We start from the raw sequence: 16,832 nt of genomic DNA, 5'->3' as shown, positions 1-16,832 counted from the left end.
CACTTCTTTGCCTTCTTCGTAGGAGAGGAATATCCTTTCTCGATTATCATCCAAGCTTCCATATCATGTGCTTGGATAAATATCATCATGAACCTCTTCCAACGATGATAATTTGTTTCATTGAAGTAAGGAGGCACGTCAATTGGTCTGGATTCTTCCATAGAGAATGAACCAGAAGTGGACGCCATCTTTATCGATTTAACTCTTCCCGGATCTACTCAAGAGGTGATTAAACCTTCAAATGAGTCAAGCTCTGATACCAATTGTTGAGTTAATCGATCGACGGAATCGGTCAAGAGGGGGGTGAATTGGCAATTAAAAATTTCGTGGAAGCTTTTGCAGAAAAATTGAAAGTAATTGCATAGCGATTTACAGTGGTTCGACTTTCTCAAACAAAGTTTACGTCCACTACCTTAGCTATCCACACTAAGGATTTTCCAACAAATTCACTAATTTGTTCTTCCTTTTGAGGCCAAAGAGATAACCTTACAAAATCCCTCAAGAGTATACCCCAACTCTTGAGAACACTCTTTTTCCCAAAGAGAAGATTACAAATTTGCAAACTTACAAGAAAACCTCACAAGGTAAGATGTTTGCACAATTCTAGAACAAGAAAAGAACACTCAAAGATAATTACAAATGAGCACAAATGGTGTTCTTGAAAGCAAAATGAATATTGAAAGGAAAATTGGCTTGATTTGCACAAACTTGGTGTTTGATGCTTTCTCTCTTGTTTCTCTATAATTTCTTGTTGATCAAGGGCTTCAGAACTTGTTTAAATACACCTTGAATCTCTTCTGAACGTTGGGGATGATTAGTGAAGATCATATAGCTGTTTTAGTGTGAAAACAATTAATAAAACAGTTTAGAGCGTGGGGGAATTGGTACCCCCTATGGGGAATCGGTTCCCTAAGTGTAAAATTCAAATATTTCGACCGTTGAACAGGGGGGAATCGGTACCCCCTATGGGGGAATCGGTTCCCTCCGAGCATTCTGGAAATCTCGGAGCCAAACCATTCAGGGGAGAATCGGTACCCCCTTAGGGGGGAATCGGTTCCCTCTGAGCAATCTGGAATTTTTGGCTTTGAAATGGTTCGAAATACTTTGAAAGATTATTTTGAAATTGTTTTAAGATTAAAACTTAATTTTACACTTAAGTAGGGATTAAAAATGATTTTTGGAATATTTTGAGTAATGTTTTGATATTCGAATAATTATATCGAATATACTTAGAAAATCATTTTGGAAAATCTTAAAATTCATTTAACTTAATTTGTTATATCGAAATATCAAAATGTTTTCAACAGAAAGTCATATTGATTTTTTTTCCAAAAGTACATGGACCTCTAATGTTTTTTGCCTAATTATAATTTTACTTCAATATTTTATATATATATAACATATTGATGAGTTATGGAGTATTACATAATTTTTAGATGTATATTTTTATATATTTAATATGCCTTTTTTCTAATTATAAATAATTATCTAGTTTGGTATAATGATTAAATGTTACTTACCAAGTTTCAACTTCATTCCCTTAAACCTATCCAAAATTTTATTAATTCTTATTAATAAGACACTATATGGCTATAATATTTCTCAGTCATTAATAATGCATACGCATTCTGTAAAAACAATTGCTTGAACTCAGGACCTCTGAAAAGAATAACATTCTCTTTAATCACTAAGGTCACTCAATGAATTCTTTATTTTATTTTATTTTTTTAACACTAGTAGAAGAGGAAGATGAATTTTACTACTGATTAATATTGAATCCACAACCTAAGCGAGAGAAAAGGTGTTATGTGATTCTAGACTAAAATCATTTCTTTTATTCAATGATCTATTTAGAATTGATATCATAATTTAATGACTAGTAAAATGGTTTACTCTCAATTTTTCTTTCAAAGGATAAGATTGTAAACTCTACGTAACGAACACATTCAACAGTCTACACTCCTACCAATAATAAATTTTAAGGTAAACTACAAATAATAATCATTTTAATTTTAGGATTATGTTATTTTTGTCAAAGTAGAAAAACTTGTATTAGAGTTATTATTATTGTGAAAAAAAAAATCATTTAGCTCACTAGATCATTAAATGAAGGTGGCAACCAAGATCCTCATATTCCTACTAATAAAGAGGACTTATTTGGTCCATGGATCGTCGCCCCAGCTAGGAGAAGACGCCCATGAAAAGTAAACAAAGTGGGACAATCTGGGAATGCTGAACAATGTCAAAACCAAGTGAACAAATTTAATGCTTTGTATCAGGACGTGGTAGAGAATGATTCGGCTACTGTCAAATCAAATGTTGAGGTGGAAGGTGGTTATCCGAAGGTGGTTATTGGGCAAACAACCGCGGTTGATGGTAGAGATAAGGGTAAAAAGCCGGCTAATTCAGCAAGTGAGGTACAGGTTAAATTACGGAGTGGTGTTGAGGGTTTGAAGGGGCCCACCGTAAAGGAAGCAACAACATTGGGGTTACTCAGTACACCCACGCGGCTCCTATTAACAGTTCGCCTCTTTCTGACATTTCCAATATTGTGGGAATGAGTGATAATATTAACGTTGTGATGCCAATCATTCGGGATGGTAATCATTTGGCTGTGACAGTCAACGAGGGGCGTGAGGGAAAGAAGGTTTCAGGTCGTGGTAAAAGTGGGTTGTTGAAGTCGGGTACTCACAAGGGTTTAAACGATACGAATCTGAAAAATCTAAGGGTACGTTTGGTTCACGGAATGTAAGATTATCTTTAGAAATATGATTACTGGAATGTAACATTACCTAACACATTACTGAGAATGTTACATTACTATGTTTGATTTATTTGACAGAAATGTAAGATTGGTTGAAGGAGTAAAAGATTATTGAGATGTATATTTTACGAAATTATCATTGTTCTATATTTTTTAACAAGTGAAATTTTAAATATTTAAATGAAAATATTTATATAAAAATTCATCGAGAATATATTACTTTATTATTTTTAATATATATACTTTTTAATAAAAAATTATATATATATATATATATTTTATAAAATTATATATAAATTGATAGAATAAAAGAGTAAATATATCATGTATTATTTTAATTTTAATTAATATTAAATTTTACATAATTTATCTAAAATATATTAAAATTTTACATCAACATTTAACTAAATTAGCATATGAATATTTTAATAGATGAATCATTTGACTCTTACCAAAATGTACAAAGATGACTTTATTATAAGTGAATGCATTTACTTTTTAAATGTGTATAATTAAATTAAAATTTTATATATACAATTAAAAAAAATCAAAATTATATATATTATATAAAATTATAAATTAATATTTATGTATTACTTACGCATTTAACAAAATTAATGTGTAATTTTAATAATTATCCAAAAAAATCAAAACTTAGATAACATATCATCTTAATTTTCTTCTTCCGCCGTAATTAAGCCATCAATATGAAAAAATTAAAGCCCCTATGAACTGGCACAATGTTCAAATATTAATTCCTACAACAAATAGAAAAAGAATCATATCATATTCATTCATCGATCGAGAGAGCACATCATTTCTTGAACTCAAAATGAATTGATAGTTAGCAGGGTGTAATCATAATGATCATTGCAAACAATGATAAAAAGTATCATCAAATTTCCAAATCTTTTTCCACTTCAAAACATAATCAAGTCAATAGGTAAATAGTTTTTTCCCTATCAATACATGCAAATTAAACGTTCAGAACGGAAGAGCAAGTCCACGGAAAATATCTTCAAGCTGAAGCAATGACAGCATCCTTGACAGATTCACGCCAGGCATACTCTCTTACTCCATCCTTGTCGATGATCTTGATGACAAAGTTTGGAGGATCCACGACCAGTCTTGATCTGATCTCTATTATGCATTTATCGACTAAATCAATGGCTTCTTCTACCGTCATGCCACTGTGGTAGTGCCTGTCCATCATGACTAGAGAGAAGTAGGATCCATAACCAAATGCTCCCTTATCAACCTTATGAAGTGTAGCAATGTAGTCCATATAGTACAGAGACGGGCTTATCTCTTTTTCATAGCCAGCAAGAAGGATGTTCATAGAGCATGGATTCTGGAAAAGCCAAATGTCATTGTTAACAGTAGTAGAAGAGAGGAGGAAGCAGTTGAAAAAGGACCAAAATCAGCATTCTCATGGAACACAGTAAAGAACTAAAAACATCTTTCTCATACATGGATATCTTCTGTATGTTCAAAGGCACTTAAAGGCAACAAAAATACATATATCTGATGCAATCACTAAAAGCTAGAAACTGAAAATCAAAATTTTAAATGAAAACTATTGGATATAGTTTATTGCAGTGAAAGGACACAAGATATCCACATCATGGTTCAAGACAAAAACGTAAGCATCAAGTTCTCTTCATGAATTTGTTAAATCAATTTGGTTGGAAAAGGAGTTACATCCAATTCACATATAGTGTACAAATCTTAACACTGTAAATGAATCAAATCATGATTCCTCCTTGAAAATAAAATTATATATACCTGTTTCTCAAAACTTTTAATGAGATAACATCATTTGACACACTGACAGTGTATATACCCACAATCAGTGCATAAAATATGAACTCTAAAAATAAACATAGACAAAACCTTGGAACTGAAGGAACCTCATAAATAGATTTGAAAGAGTCTAGGACCTTAAAGACCAATAAGTGCACTGAGCACCTGCACGAAACAGTCAATCAGAAAAGGAAATAACAGAGGCATCAAGAACAACAAGATATTCTAATTCAACATTGGAACTCCAAAACATAATAAAATATTTTCATTGTACTCAAAATTCATTGGACTGTTCTAACCTGATCTTCCGCAAAAACAAGGATTGATGTCATAAAGCTTCCAAAGGTGTTCTACCAAAAACGGCATCCTACTTAATTGAAGAGAGGTGTCATAGGGTCATGATTCATGCAATGGAAGTATCAACTCTATTCTGAATCATTGTCAACTTAACATGGTAGTATCTAATTCCAAGGATTCCCGTTAAAGCAAGCACAAATGATTGTTTTGGGGAATTCCGAGACTACAAATACCCCTTTTTAGGGTAAAGCTTGAACATGTACTTCTTTCTTTCGGTTATAAAATTCTCTCGGGTTTTTGTTAAAGTTCTTTTATTTTGTTTAGGCAAGCAGAGAAAGAAAGTGGTTTACAAGCAAGTTCAGACTCTCCGGTGGGTTAGCTAAGCAGTTCATTTCAGTCAACTGGTAGTAGAAAGCAGTTACTATTACCTGCGGATCTCCTGAAATTGGCTATAACTAAAAATTCAACTCAAAATGAAAAGCACATTACATATTCTTTCCACACAAGCTTTTCAGCTTTATATCGGGAGGTTAGCAACCATTAAGAATGATGCATCTCTAGTCCAATGTGACATGCAGTAAACGGGAAAAGAAGTAATGTTGTCCTCACATATTTCAGGGCATGGTAAAGTTTTATTGTACATAGCGATTACTACAATTCTAGAAGCCTAAAATCTCCAACTCATCAAACCTTCCCTAAAAATTCAAAAAAAAAATATTCAACTAAAAGAATGCCAACATAAGTTCTAAATTAGTCATAATCACAGCACTATTAAAACCCTAACTACAAGCCAAAATTTTTTATACATTCCTTAAGGCAGTGACAACCTCATCGTGAGTGAAATTAGCAGCAGCCGCAGTCGTCAAAAGAATACCGTTTCAAAATTGATATAAAGCCACGTTTTTCTGTATGTACTCCATGAACTGTACTCTATATGAGAAACAGAAAGTTACAAAAATCATTAAAATTTTATTATGATGAATAAATATTCCTAGATTTATACGGAATAAAAAAAAAGAGGGAAACCTGTCGTCGGGTTCACCGCTAGCGACAATGAGTTTGTGAGAATCGAGGATCATGATCTTGTCTTCATTAGATTTGTGGACGAGAATGTTGTGAACCGCAGATGAGTCCGCCGCAACAACGGCGAAATCAATTCCTACTAAACCGAACACACACTCCATTTTCACTTCGATCTGTTGATCTTTTCTCGCCAAATCGAAGAATATGAATTTTTTCATTTGCATAATAAGTTAACGGGAAAAGGGTATTTTAGACGGCAGAGCATGGGAATAGAAAAATACCTAGGTGAGATGTAGGAATAATATTCTCAGTAATATATAATAAAAAAATATTGTTGGTATTAAACTTTTACCCTCATTTGGGAATGTGGCCTATTTAAACGTGGGTATTTAACTCGGAAAAAAATATTCCTTCCAGGAATGCAAAAATCCGTCAAACGCCCCTAAGAGTTAAAAAGCTACTGAGTTACAAGCCGCCGAGTCGAACTCTATTAGCTGAGTGGGTCCAATCGGCTGTTACCACGATTGATGCAATTCGTCTCGATAAAGAAAGTATGGAGGAATGTAGCAATGACCCAAATGCTGAAGTAAATACGAGGGGGCAAGGATATCGTCCTTGATGAAGAACATGATGATGTGGGGGCTGGTCAATAACTCGATTTACATTCTTTCTTATTATTGATGTTTAGTTATCTGTTTTGGAATAATCAGGGCGAGGCTAGCCCTTCCTATTTGCGTCATTTCAAGAATTTCATTACAGAGTTCAAGCCTTTGGTTGTTGGACTATTGGAAACGAGAGTTAGTGGTTGTAAAGTGGATAAGGTGATAATGAAAATGGGGTTCCCTAATTCTTTTCGGGTTGAAGAGCAAGGATTTAATGTTGGAATTTGGCTCTTGTGGCAATCTGATGCTCGAGTAACTATTTTATCTATTTCGAATCTGTTTATTTACTTCCAAGTCTGCATGGATACTTTGTCTACTCCTGTCTTTGTAACAGTGGTATACGCAAGCCCCTAAATTTCGATTCAGAAGGATTTGTGGCCTCAGCTTGCTACGCTTGATCCTGGTATGAATCATCTGTGGGTGCTCGGGGTGACTTTCATGCCTTGTTGAATGCGGAGGAGAGGATCGGGGGGCGTCGGGTCGATCTGGAATTAGGGTTTCACTGATTTTGTCTTTGACAACAACTTAATTGATTCTGGGTTTCACGAACCAGCTTTCACTTAGGCGAGAGGTTCTCTTTGACAGCGATTAGACAGATGCTTGATTAATGAGAGTTGGATGAATGTGTTCCCTGAGTCATATATTCTTCATTTTCACCGTCTTGGATCTTATCATAGGCCTATCTTGCTCTGAACAAAGACCATGCAAGCTCGGAGTAAGAATAATCTTTTTCATTTCTTATTTTCTTGGCAGGATCATCTTAATTTTGCTATTGTGTTATGGAGTGCTTGGGATGATACCACCGATGTTCAAGATAACCTTCAATCATTGCGGAGTTATTTGATTAATTGGAATTCTAATGAGTTTGGGGAAATTGGCAAGCGTAAGAGGCGATTAATTGCCTGAATCAGGGTTTTAAATCGCGCACGTGGCCGTATTTTTGGTCATTTTGAGTTTACTGTGATTACGGTCGTCGCGGGTGTAGCGGGTAACTCGGACGACAACGAAACCGCTATATCACGGACGAAATTCTATTTTCGGAACGTTTTTTAAAACCATGGCCTGAATTCAAGGGATTGATCGTGGCTTAGCCAATCATGACTCGCTTTCGCTTCAGGAGCTGGAACACAAACTTAAAGAGGAACCGGAGATAGTTTTTAAGCAAGAGGAGAGTATGTGATATCAGAAGTCTCAGAGTAATTGGTATCTTTTTGGTGATCGAAATACGACGTTCTTCCATGTTTGTGCTAAAATTCGGAGTCGGAACAACTCCATACTATCCCTTCGATTAGATGATGAGTCATGGTGTTCAGATTAAGCTGTGCTTCGACAAATGGTAGTTAATTACTACAAGCATCTCTTTACTAGTTCCGGGAACGATGGTCGTTCTTTTCAGGTTCGGGGCCGTTTTTCCCAGATTTCGGCTTCTTCTATGAACACGCATTTAGAGGAAGTCACGGATGATAAAATTAGAAGAGTGATTTTTGAGATGGATCCTTCGAAAGCACCGGGGATGGAAGGGTATCATGCTTTTTTCTATCAGAAGAATTGGGAGATTGTTGGACCGAGTGTTTATTGATTCGTCCACAATTGCTTTACTAGTGGTCACATTCCAAGAGAGATCAATCGCACTCTACTTGTGATTATTACTAAGGTGGCATGCTGGAGACTATCACTCAATTTTGATTGATTAGTCTGTGCAGTGTTCTATACAAGACGATCATCAAAGTTGTAGTGAATCGGCTAAACTCTTTCCTGCCTAGCTAGATCTCTGAAAGGCAGACTAGTTTTGTCCCTGGTCGTCATATCACGGATAATATAATAATTGCGCAAGAAGTAATTCATTCGATGAGGAAGAGGCGAGGGAAGAAAGGCTGGATGGCCATTAAAATTGACCTAGAAAAAGCCTATGATAGGTTGGAATAGGCATTTATCGATGATACTTTAATGGATGTGGGCTGCCCGGATGATTTTCGGACTTTGATTATGAATTGTGTGACTTAGGGATGGCAAACGGGCGGGTCGGGTGCGGATACCCCTCCCCCATCCCCATACCCACCTAATATTTTTCAATCCACCACCCGCCCACCACCCATGATGGGTACAAATTTTCAAATCCACACCCGCCCACGCGAGTACATTTTCAAATCCATCCCCACACCCACTACCCACTAGCGACATACCCATCTAGACTCGCCTGACAGCAAACTAATGGGATGTTAGAGTTGGTTCCCAGACAGTTCGTGATGGGGTAGCAGCGCATGCTTCAATTTGTCAGAGGAGTGGCTCTACGAATGTTATGAAGACAGATTGTATGGAGCATGTAGTCGCAGAGTTGGATTGTTGAGTTGCTTTCGATGTTAATGCTCATAATGCGCCTAATATGGGTTTTGAAGGGTTAAAGAACATGGAAACTGCTTCTTTTGATGTTAATGCTTATAGTAAGGCTAATTTGTGTTTGTATGGGCAGCATGGGCTAAAGAACATGGAAAGTGACGTGGTTAGTGGGATTATGAGTTTAATTAAAGAGCCGAATATTTCCCTAATTAAAGACTAGATTAAAGACTAAATATCCTTAATATTTGGTTAAATTATATGTTATATATTATACCATATTAAAATTTATAAATTAGTCTCTAAAATTACACCTAAATTCATTATGGTCCAAAATTTAATAGATATTTAGTTGGGCGGGCGGATGTGGGGCGGGTAATGTCTCAAACCCATTACCCGCCCACCACCCACGACGGGTATCACTTTATAAATCCACACCCGCCCACTAAACACTAAAATTATACCCATCCCCACTCCAATTGGAGCGGATGCGGTGCGGAATCCACGAAACTATACCCGTTTGCCATCCCTAGTGTGACTTCGACTTCCTCCCAGGTGCTCTGTAATGGTTCTACTTTGGATGAATTTAAGGTACCCTGTAATGGTTCTTGTAACACCCCCAACTCATATCCGACCCGGATCCGAGTCCGAGGTGTCACATTGACTTTTCAAAACATTTACTTGTATCCGACCCGGATCCAAGTCCGAGGTGTCACATTGACTTCTCAAAACATTTACTTGTATAAAATAGTGAGTAATTTAAAAATTTTATAACATATAACTTATTCAAAACATTTACATAACTATTCAGAGCTTATACAATATATTATTTTGAATACATGCCAACTAGAACTTTATATATTAAAATCCATATTATTCACCTTTCTTCTGATGTGACCTTCGGTAAGGAGAACTGACCTATCTTGCTCCACATTGCTTTTTACTCTTCTCACTTTTGTAAACTACGTGCGAAACAATCACACGCTAAGTCTATGACTTAGTGAGGCATTACATTTATAAAAGAACTCTAATTATTTAAACATGTAAGAACACATCATCTCATGATGTCATACCAAAACAATTTAACATTACATACAATGTAATATACACATATACATATCTCACACTATTTCCATTACTAACCTTATTCCACTATCCATATTCTTATCATTTATGTCTTATATATTCATTCTTTTAAGCCACATATGATTCAATTAATCAAGCAATATACATATCATATCATATATCATATAATATAATTCATATAACAAAAGCATATATTTTGCAGGTAATATATATATATATTGTTATCTCTTTGTTAGCCCATGTACATTTGTGAGAACTGTATATATGTGAGTCTATTGAGGTTGTGCACTATGCTGTCACCACAGCTCGTATGGGGTCCCACTAGGGGCTATGAAATTTTTCCCGAATGACCACAATGAAATATCCCGAAGGATCACTGTATGTCCCGAAGGACCGCGTAGACCCTCAACTCTTGGCATGCCAACTATACCCCTAGCTCTCATGACACATAACATGGGCATTATCATTTATATCATTTCACATATTCATATATACACATAGTTCACTTACGCGTAGAACATTTTCATATAATTCACATTTACATGTCACATAGCTTATATTCTTTCTCACGTAGTCACATAGATCCATGTCATATAACATATATCCAAAGTGCATAGAATCGCGTAGATCATATCATATAGCTTAGATCATTTCTTAGATTTTCATGTAAACCTACATATCATATATTGTTCATATAATCATATATACTTCATATAGCACATAGAAACACCTAGAACACTTCCACATAGCTTATATCAATTTTCCGAGTCCTTTCATATTACTTGATAACATATATCATATATATGAATATAATAACTTATGTCATATCATCTACCTTATGCTTTATTTCTTTGTATTCCCTTAGATTACATAAACTATGTCGTATTTCTAAATATATATCGTTTAATAGTATTTTATTTATATATTAATTTAATTTATTTACTTAATTCAATTTCATATATTCCTTATAACCTTTTCATATAGCTCCATAAATCTTTAGCATATAACTTATCTTATATATATATTCGTATCATCCTTTTTATATTCAAGTTTCTAATTGATATACTATTCCCATTTCATTCTATAATTCAATCTTATTTAGTTCCCTTAACTCTCATTAAATCAAAAAGCTCTATTATACTAATTCACATAATGGATCATACCACTATGTACTTGTCCAACTCATGCTTCTATTAAGCATATACTGTTACACATTTTACCTAGTTCCTATCACTTCTCATGAACTCACTTTCATCATATTTTCCTATTATTACATATTTTATCTCATAACCATGTATTCACATAGTCTTATATTTCATTATCATATGACTTATATTTGTTCTCCTATAACTCTTCATATACATCTATTTCCATTTCCATATATCACTTGACTGATCTTCTATATTCCTATAATTTCATAACTTATTTTATATTCTCTCATTAACACTTAACAGCGTTTTTACGTAAACCACATAGCACATACAAAACATATCAATTCATATAATCAAACATACATACACTTCATGTTGTTAACATACTTATGATCAAGACTTAATGAGCTATTACTATAGGAAATAGACTTATCACAAGTCCAATTTCCATATAATCTTATAAAAATAAACTGCACTCACCTTGGCCTCACTACGTTCCAATCCACTTATGATTTCCTCTCTTTCAATCGAATCTTAACTTGATAATCATTCCGGAACTTGTTCATGTTTGATATCTACATAATCACATATTGATACATATCAATATCCAATTGATATACTCTAATCTATCATTTCTTAGACCAAAAGAAAGGTCTATTTCTATTTCCCCTTTGAAGTGCATCGATACACTCTACAGTGCATCGATGCATTCTTTAACATGTGCATCGATGCACTACTCATGCATCGATACACCAATCACCTTCGATGTTTTCATTTTAAGGGGGTGCATCGATGCACTAATTGCATTCGATGTTTCTTCTTTAAAGAGTGCATCGATACACATTGAATGTGCATCGATACACCTTACCTAGAATTTGCATTTTAAGCCCGAAAACCATCAACTTTTCACTCAATTCTTCTATTTTAAGCCCCTATAATGTCATTAAACTCAACTACCATTACTTAAACCGACTTATATCCATATAAACCATCTTTATCTTCCATATCTCATCATGATTCTTAAAATTTAAGAATCTTACTAAACTTTCAACTTTGTTATTAATCCTTTCTAACTTTATAAATCTCTTATTCTTATTGATGGCAAGTCAAATTCAACTTTCAATTCTTATTATAAACTCTACTTCAATATTTTACTCAAGAACTCCAAATCTTTAATTTTCCTTAACTCCTTTATCTTTTGATTTTAAGATAACTTAAGCTTTCCTTAAGCTTAGTTATCATCTAATGATCATAACCCAACCTTAAATTTAACCAGAAATTATCTAAATAGAAGACTCACATTTTTTTCAAGCCTTCACTTATGAAGAATGAAGAAGAGAAGAGAAGAGAACTCTGGAACCTTTTGATTTCTTCTCCCTTCCACCCACGTGTATATATAACCATATTTAATTATTTTCCTTGCAAATGACCCTTTTGCCCTTCAATTCATCTAATAATTACTAACAACTTTTATAATTTATTTCCAAATAAATCATTGAACTACTACATTGTTCTACTCTAGTCATCAAATTCTGAAACTTTATAATTTGATCATTAACTCGGTATTGAGGATGTTACAGTTCTACTTTGGATGAATTTAAGCCAACTAGGGGAATACGGAAAGGGGATCCGTTGTCCCCCTACATCTTTGTATTGTGTATGGAACGTCTTACTCAATCGATAAATCTTACAGTGGAGGAAGGATTATGGCGGCTCATTAAGTTGAGTAGATCGTGTCCCTCTCTTTCACATTTGTTTTTTGCAAACGATCTGATTCTCTTCGATGAGGCTTCTCTTTCCTAACTTGAGGTGGTTCAGAGAATTATTAAAGACTTTTGCATTAGTTTAGGCCATAAGGTGGATATTGCGAAGACCAATATTTATTTTTCAAAAAATATATCTGAGAGTATTGGCTCCGATATAAGTAATAAGTTCCAGTTCTCGCGGGTTGAAGATCTCGGCAAGTATCTGGGGGTACCGCTGCGTCATAGTCGGATTACTAAAACACTTATCAGTATGTCATTCAGAAAGTTCGAGATAGGTTAACGGGTTGGAAAGCGAAGAATTTATCAATGGCAAGACGGGTCGTTTTAGCGAAGTCGGAGCTGTCTGTTATACCAATCTATGCTATGCAAACATGTCGCCTACCAGTGGGTACGAGGGAAGAGCTAGATCGGCTTATAAGGAATTTCATATGGGGTAGTACTGAGAGTAAGAGGCGTGTTCACCTGGTTTCTTGGAAGGAAGTTTGTTCTCCAATAAGTGATGGTGGGTTAGGAATGAAAATTTTACAGCATCACAACGATGCGTTCATTGTGAAAATGGCATTTCAACTAGTTTCTAATCTGACGAGCCTTTGGGTGAGGATCTTGCGAGCGATGTATGGCATGGTTGATTTAGTCCCATCTTCGATTCATAAATCTAGATGTTCTCGATTCTGGAGTGGCATGAGTGTTGTGTGGAACGAGGTTAAAAGTGGGCTGGTTTGGACGTTTGGAGATGCCACCTCGGTGGATTTCTGGAGGGATGCGTGGCTGGGGGAGTTTGGGCCTCTTCGGATGCATCGTATTGATTGTCACAATGAAGAGGAGTGGTAAGTCTCGGTTAGTTCGATGGTGGATGCTAATGGAGAGTGGCGTTGGGATATTATTCAAAAAATGCTACCCCCTTCAATGCATCTAGATTTGTTGGCGGTGAAACTGCCGCGCTATTTGGGCTGTCCGGATATACCGGGTTGGAAATGGGAGAAGCATAGCCGGTTTTCAGTCAGGAGGGTTGCCTCGCGTTAAGTCACTTCTGTGGCTTGTTTGTAAAAGTCATTTACTCACAAACGTGAAGCGCATGCGTCGGCATATGACATCAGATCCTAGTTGTCTTTTTTGTGGGGCAGCAATGGAGACTCTTTCTCATATTTTTTGCTATTGTATTGCTGCAAGATCAACCTGTAATATGATGATTAAACCGGAGAAGCTGAATGCGTTTTATGGGATGGATTTTGAGGATTGGATCGTGAGTAATATTCAAGAGGATAAAGATGGTCAGGGGTCCCAAGCGGATTGGGATGTACTTTTCAGAGCTATTTTATGGTGTCTATGGATTCGTCGAAATAAAATAATTTTCGACCCAGAGAGCAATTGCTATGACAGTGTTTTACATGCAGGCAAACGTATGGTAACGGAGACTTTAAGAGCGAATATGTTGAGGGTGGCGAGGCTTGATCCAGTGTCTGCTCCGACTGATTGGAATGTGGTGTGGTTGCCCCCGCCAGTGGGCTATTCTAAACTCAACACGGATGGTGCACACAAAGCAAATTGTGGAAGGGCTGCTTGTGGCGGCCTTATTCGCAATCACCAAGGAAGATGGATCGTCGGGTTTGTCAAACAAGTTGGTCATTGCTCCTTTTTGGATGCCGAACTTTGGGGCATTTACGAAGGCCTTCGCATGGCATGGGACGCTGGTATAAGAAAGTTGTGGGTTGAAGTTGATAGCAGGGAGACATTGGCGGTGGTTGATAGAGATCTCAGGTTCCATGGTGCTTCTTCGCTTGGTCCTCACATCTATGATTTGCATGAAAGAGACTGAGAATTGAAGTTCAGAGTTGTGCCTCGCGAAGGTAACAAGGCGGCCGATTGCTTGGCGAGACTGGCGTGGAGCTATTTAAAGAGGTATTCAAATGTTCCTGAGCCCCCTGCTGCTGCAGAAAGTGTAGTTAACAAGGAGGCTGGTTTGCTTTGAAGCTGCATGGTGTTCGCTGGTTTCTTTGGATTTTCTCCTGCACATTAAAAAAAAAACTAGCATCCATCATTTTATTTCTCTATCCTTTTTATTATAATTTGATAATTTTTTTATCGAAAATATCATCAAATTATTATTTTTATTTAAATTTATTAAAAAGTATTGTTGTAACCGATTTTCGCCCGGGCACGAAATTTTTACTTGGCGGAAAAAATAAAATAAATAAATAAATGATTTTGATTTAAAAAATGTTTTGGAGTCGTCATCGACATTTTTGGATTTTGTAGGTCAAATACCTAAAAAATTATCTTCTAAAATAGTTTTTAAGAAAACATCAATTAAAAGATAAACTGATCTGCGTTTTAACCAAAAATTCATTCTTTTTAATAATAAAAAGGGATTCGTGGTCGATTACGTTTAGGAAATGATTAGCACCCTATAACGCCCATAATTGGTACTTATTAATTATAAATTATATCTATTATTAGAAATTCAAAAATTCAAAAATATATTTAATTTATAATCCTGTTATTTCAAATTTATTATTATAATTTTAAGAAAATATATTGATATATATATATATATATATATATATATATTATAAATAAGATATTTATTTACTTAGAAATATCAAAAAATGACTTCTAGGTACTTTAAGACAACTTATTTCTTAATATTAAAAAATAAATAAATATTAATAAAACATTTATTAAAATAAATTAATATATATATAATTTATAAAAATATGATATTTATTTATTTAAGAATATCAGAAAATGACTTCTAGGTGCTTTAAGACAACCCATTTCTTAATATTAAAAAATAAATAAATATTAAAATATGATTATTTTTCTTAAAAGTAATTTATATGAAATTAAATTTATAAATAATATTAATATATAACAAAATAAGTAAATAAATATTATTTATTATATATGTTTATATGACTACATAATAATAATAACAATAATAATTAAATATATAAACATATAAAATTAAAATATAAATAAACAATGACTAAAATAAATAAAATTAAAACTATAGTATTAAAATATAAAAAGTAATAAAACTTTTAAGATAAATGAAAGTATTTGAAATTAATGACTAAATTATAACATATTAAAATTAAATACCTAATTCCTAATTAATTATTTAAAATTACAGGAGTTAAACATGCTATTTTACCTTTATTTAATTTAAGGACTAAAATAAACTTATATCAAATTCTAACATCAAATTAAATTAAATTAAAACAGGCTATTCTGGGTTAAAATATTAATTATTAAAATTAGAGGACTAAATTTGTTAATTATCCTAATATATATATCTACTAGTATGGACTAAAACATAATAAAATAAAATTAGAAGACTAAATTAAAATAATCAAAACTCATTTCCAGTGACTAAAATGAAAAGATTACAAACCACAGGAACTGCGGACGAGGTTTCATCATTCTTAAATTTGCACAGAGATCCCTCCCCAAAACGACGTATTTTGGAGAGGATATAAATAGGCCATTTAACCTCTTTTTTCTCATTTCTCTTTTTGGCTTCTCTCTCTAAGAGAGAGAAGCTCTCCCTTCTCTCTAGCTTTCCCTCACCGGAGGGAGAGCCGGTCACCGGTCGGCCATCGTTTGTCGACGCCGCCGAAATTTTATAAAATTACCCAAAAAATCCTCTTTTTCCTTCTAAAGTCGATTATGTCATCCCTTTGTTCTAAAAATCCCACAAACTCCGTAAATCTAAGTTTTGACCTTCGGTTTTTGGTGGTTTTCTGGCGATTTGGATGCTCCGACGAGGGTAAGTTGCTCGGTATCTTCACTCTATTTTTTTTATTGCCCTCTTCTCCCTTTGCTTCATTGATGGGGGCTTTTTATAGGCTTTTTCATACACCCCTTTGGACTGGTTAAAGGAGGGTAACCCGATGAGTCACCGGCCAAAGGAGGTGATGGAAGCCACTGGAACTGGGACGTGGAG

At 34.6% G+C, this 16,832-nt stretch overlaps 1 pseudogene; it reads right to left on the bottom strand.

The window, feature by feature from the left end:
* Positions 1-3,782: 3,782 nt before the first annotated feature.
* On the bottom strand, positions 3,783-6,065 carry LOC120198915 (annotated as a pseudogene).
* Positions 6,066-16,832: the final 10,767 nt, after the last annotated feature.

This window comes from Hibiscus syriacus, unplaced genomic scaffold (genome assembly GCF_006381635.1).
Source record: "Hibiscus syriacus cultivar Baekdansim isolate YM2019G1 unplaced genomic scaffold, ASM638163v2 tig00005030_pilon, whole genome shotgun sequence".
In the NCBI taxonomy this organism is placed as follows: Eukaryota; Viridiplantae; Streptophyta; class Magnoliopsida; order Malvales; family Malvaceae; genus Hibiscus; species Hibiscus syriacus.
Note: the sequence above shows the minus strand (reverse complement) of the source record. Positions and strands in the feature narration are given on the sequence as shown.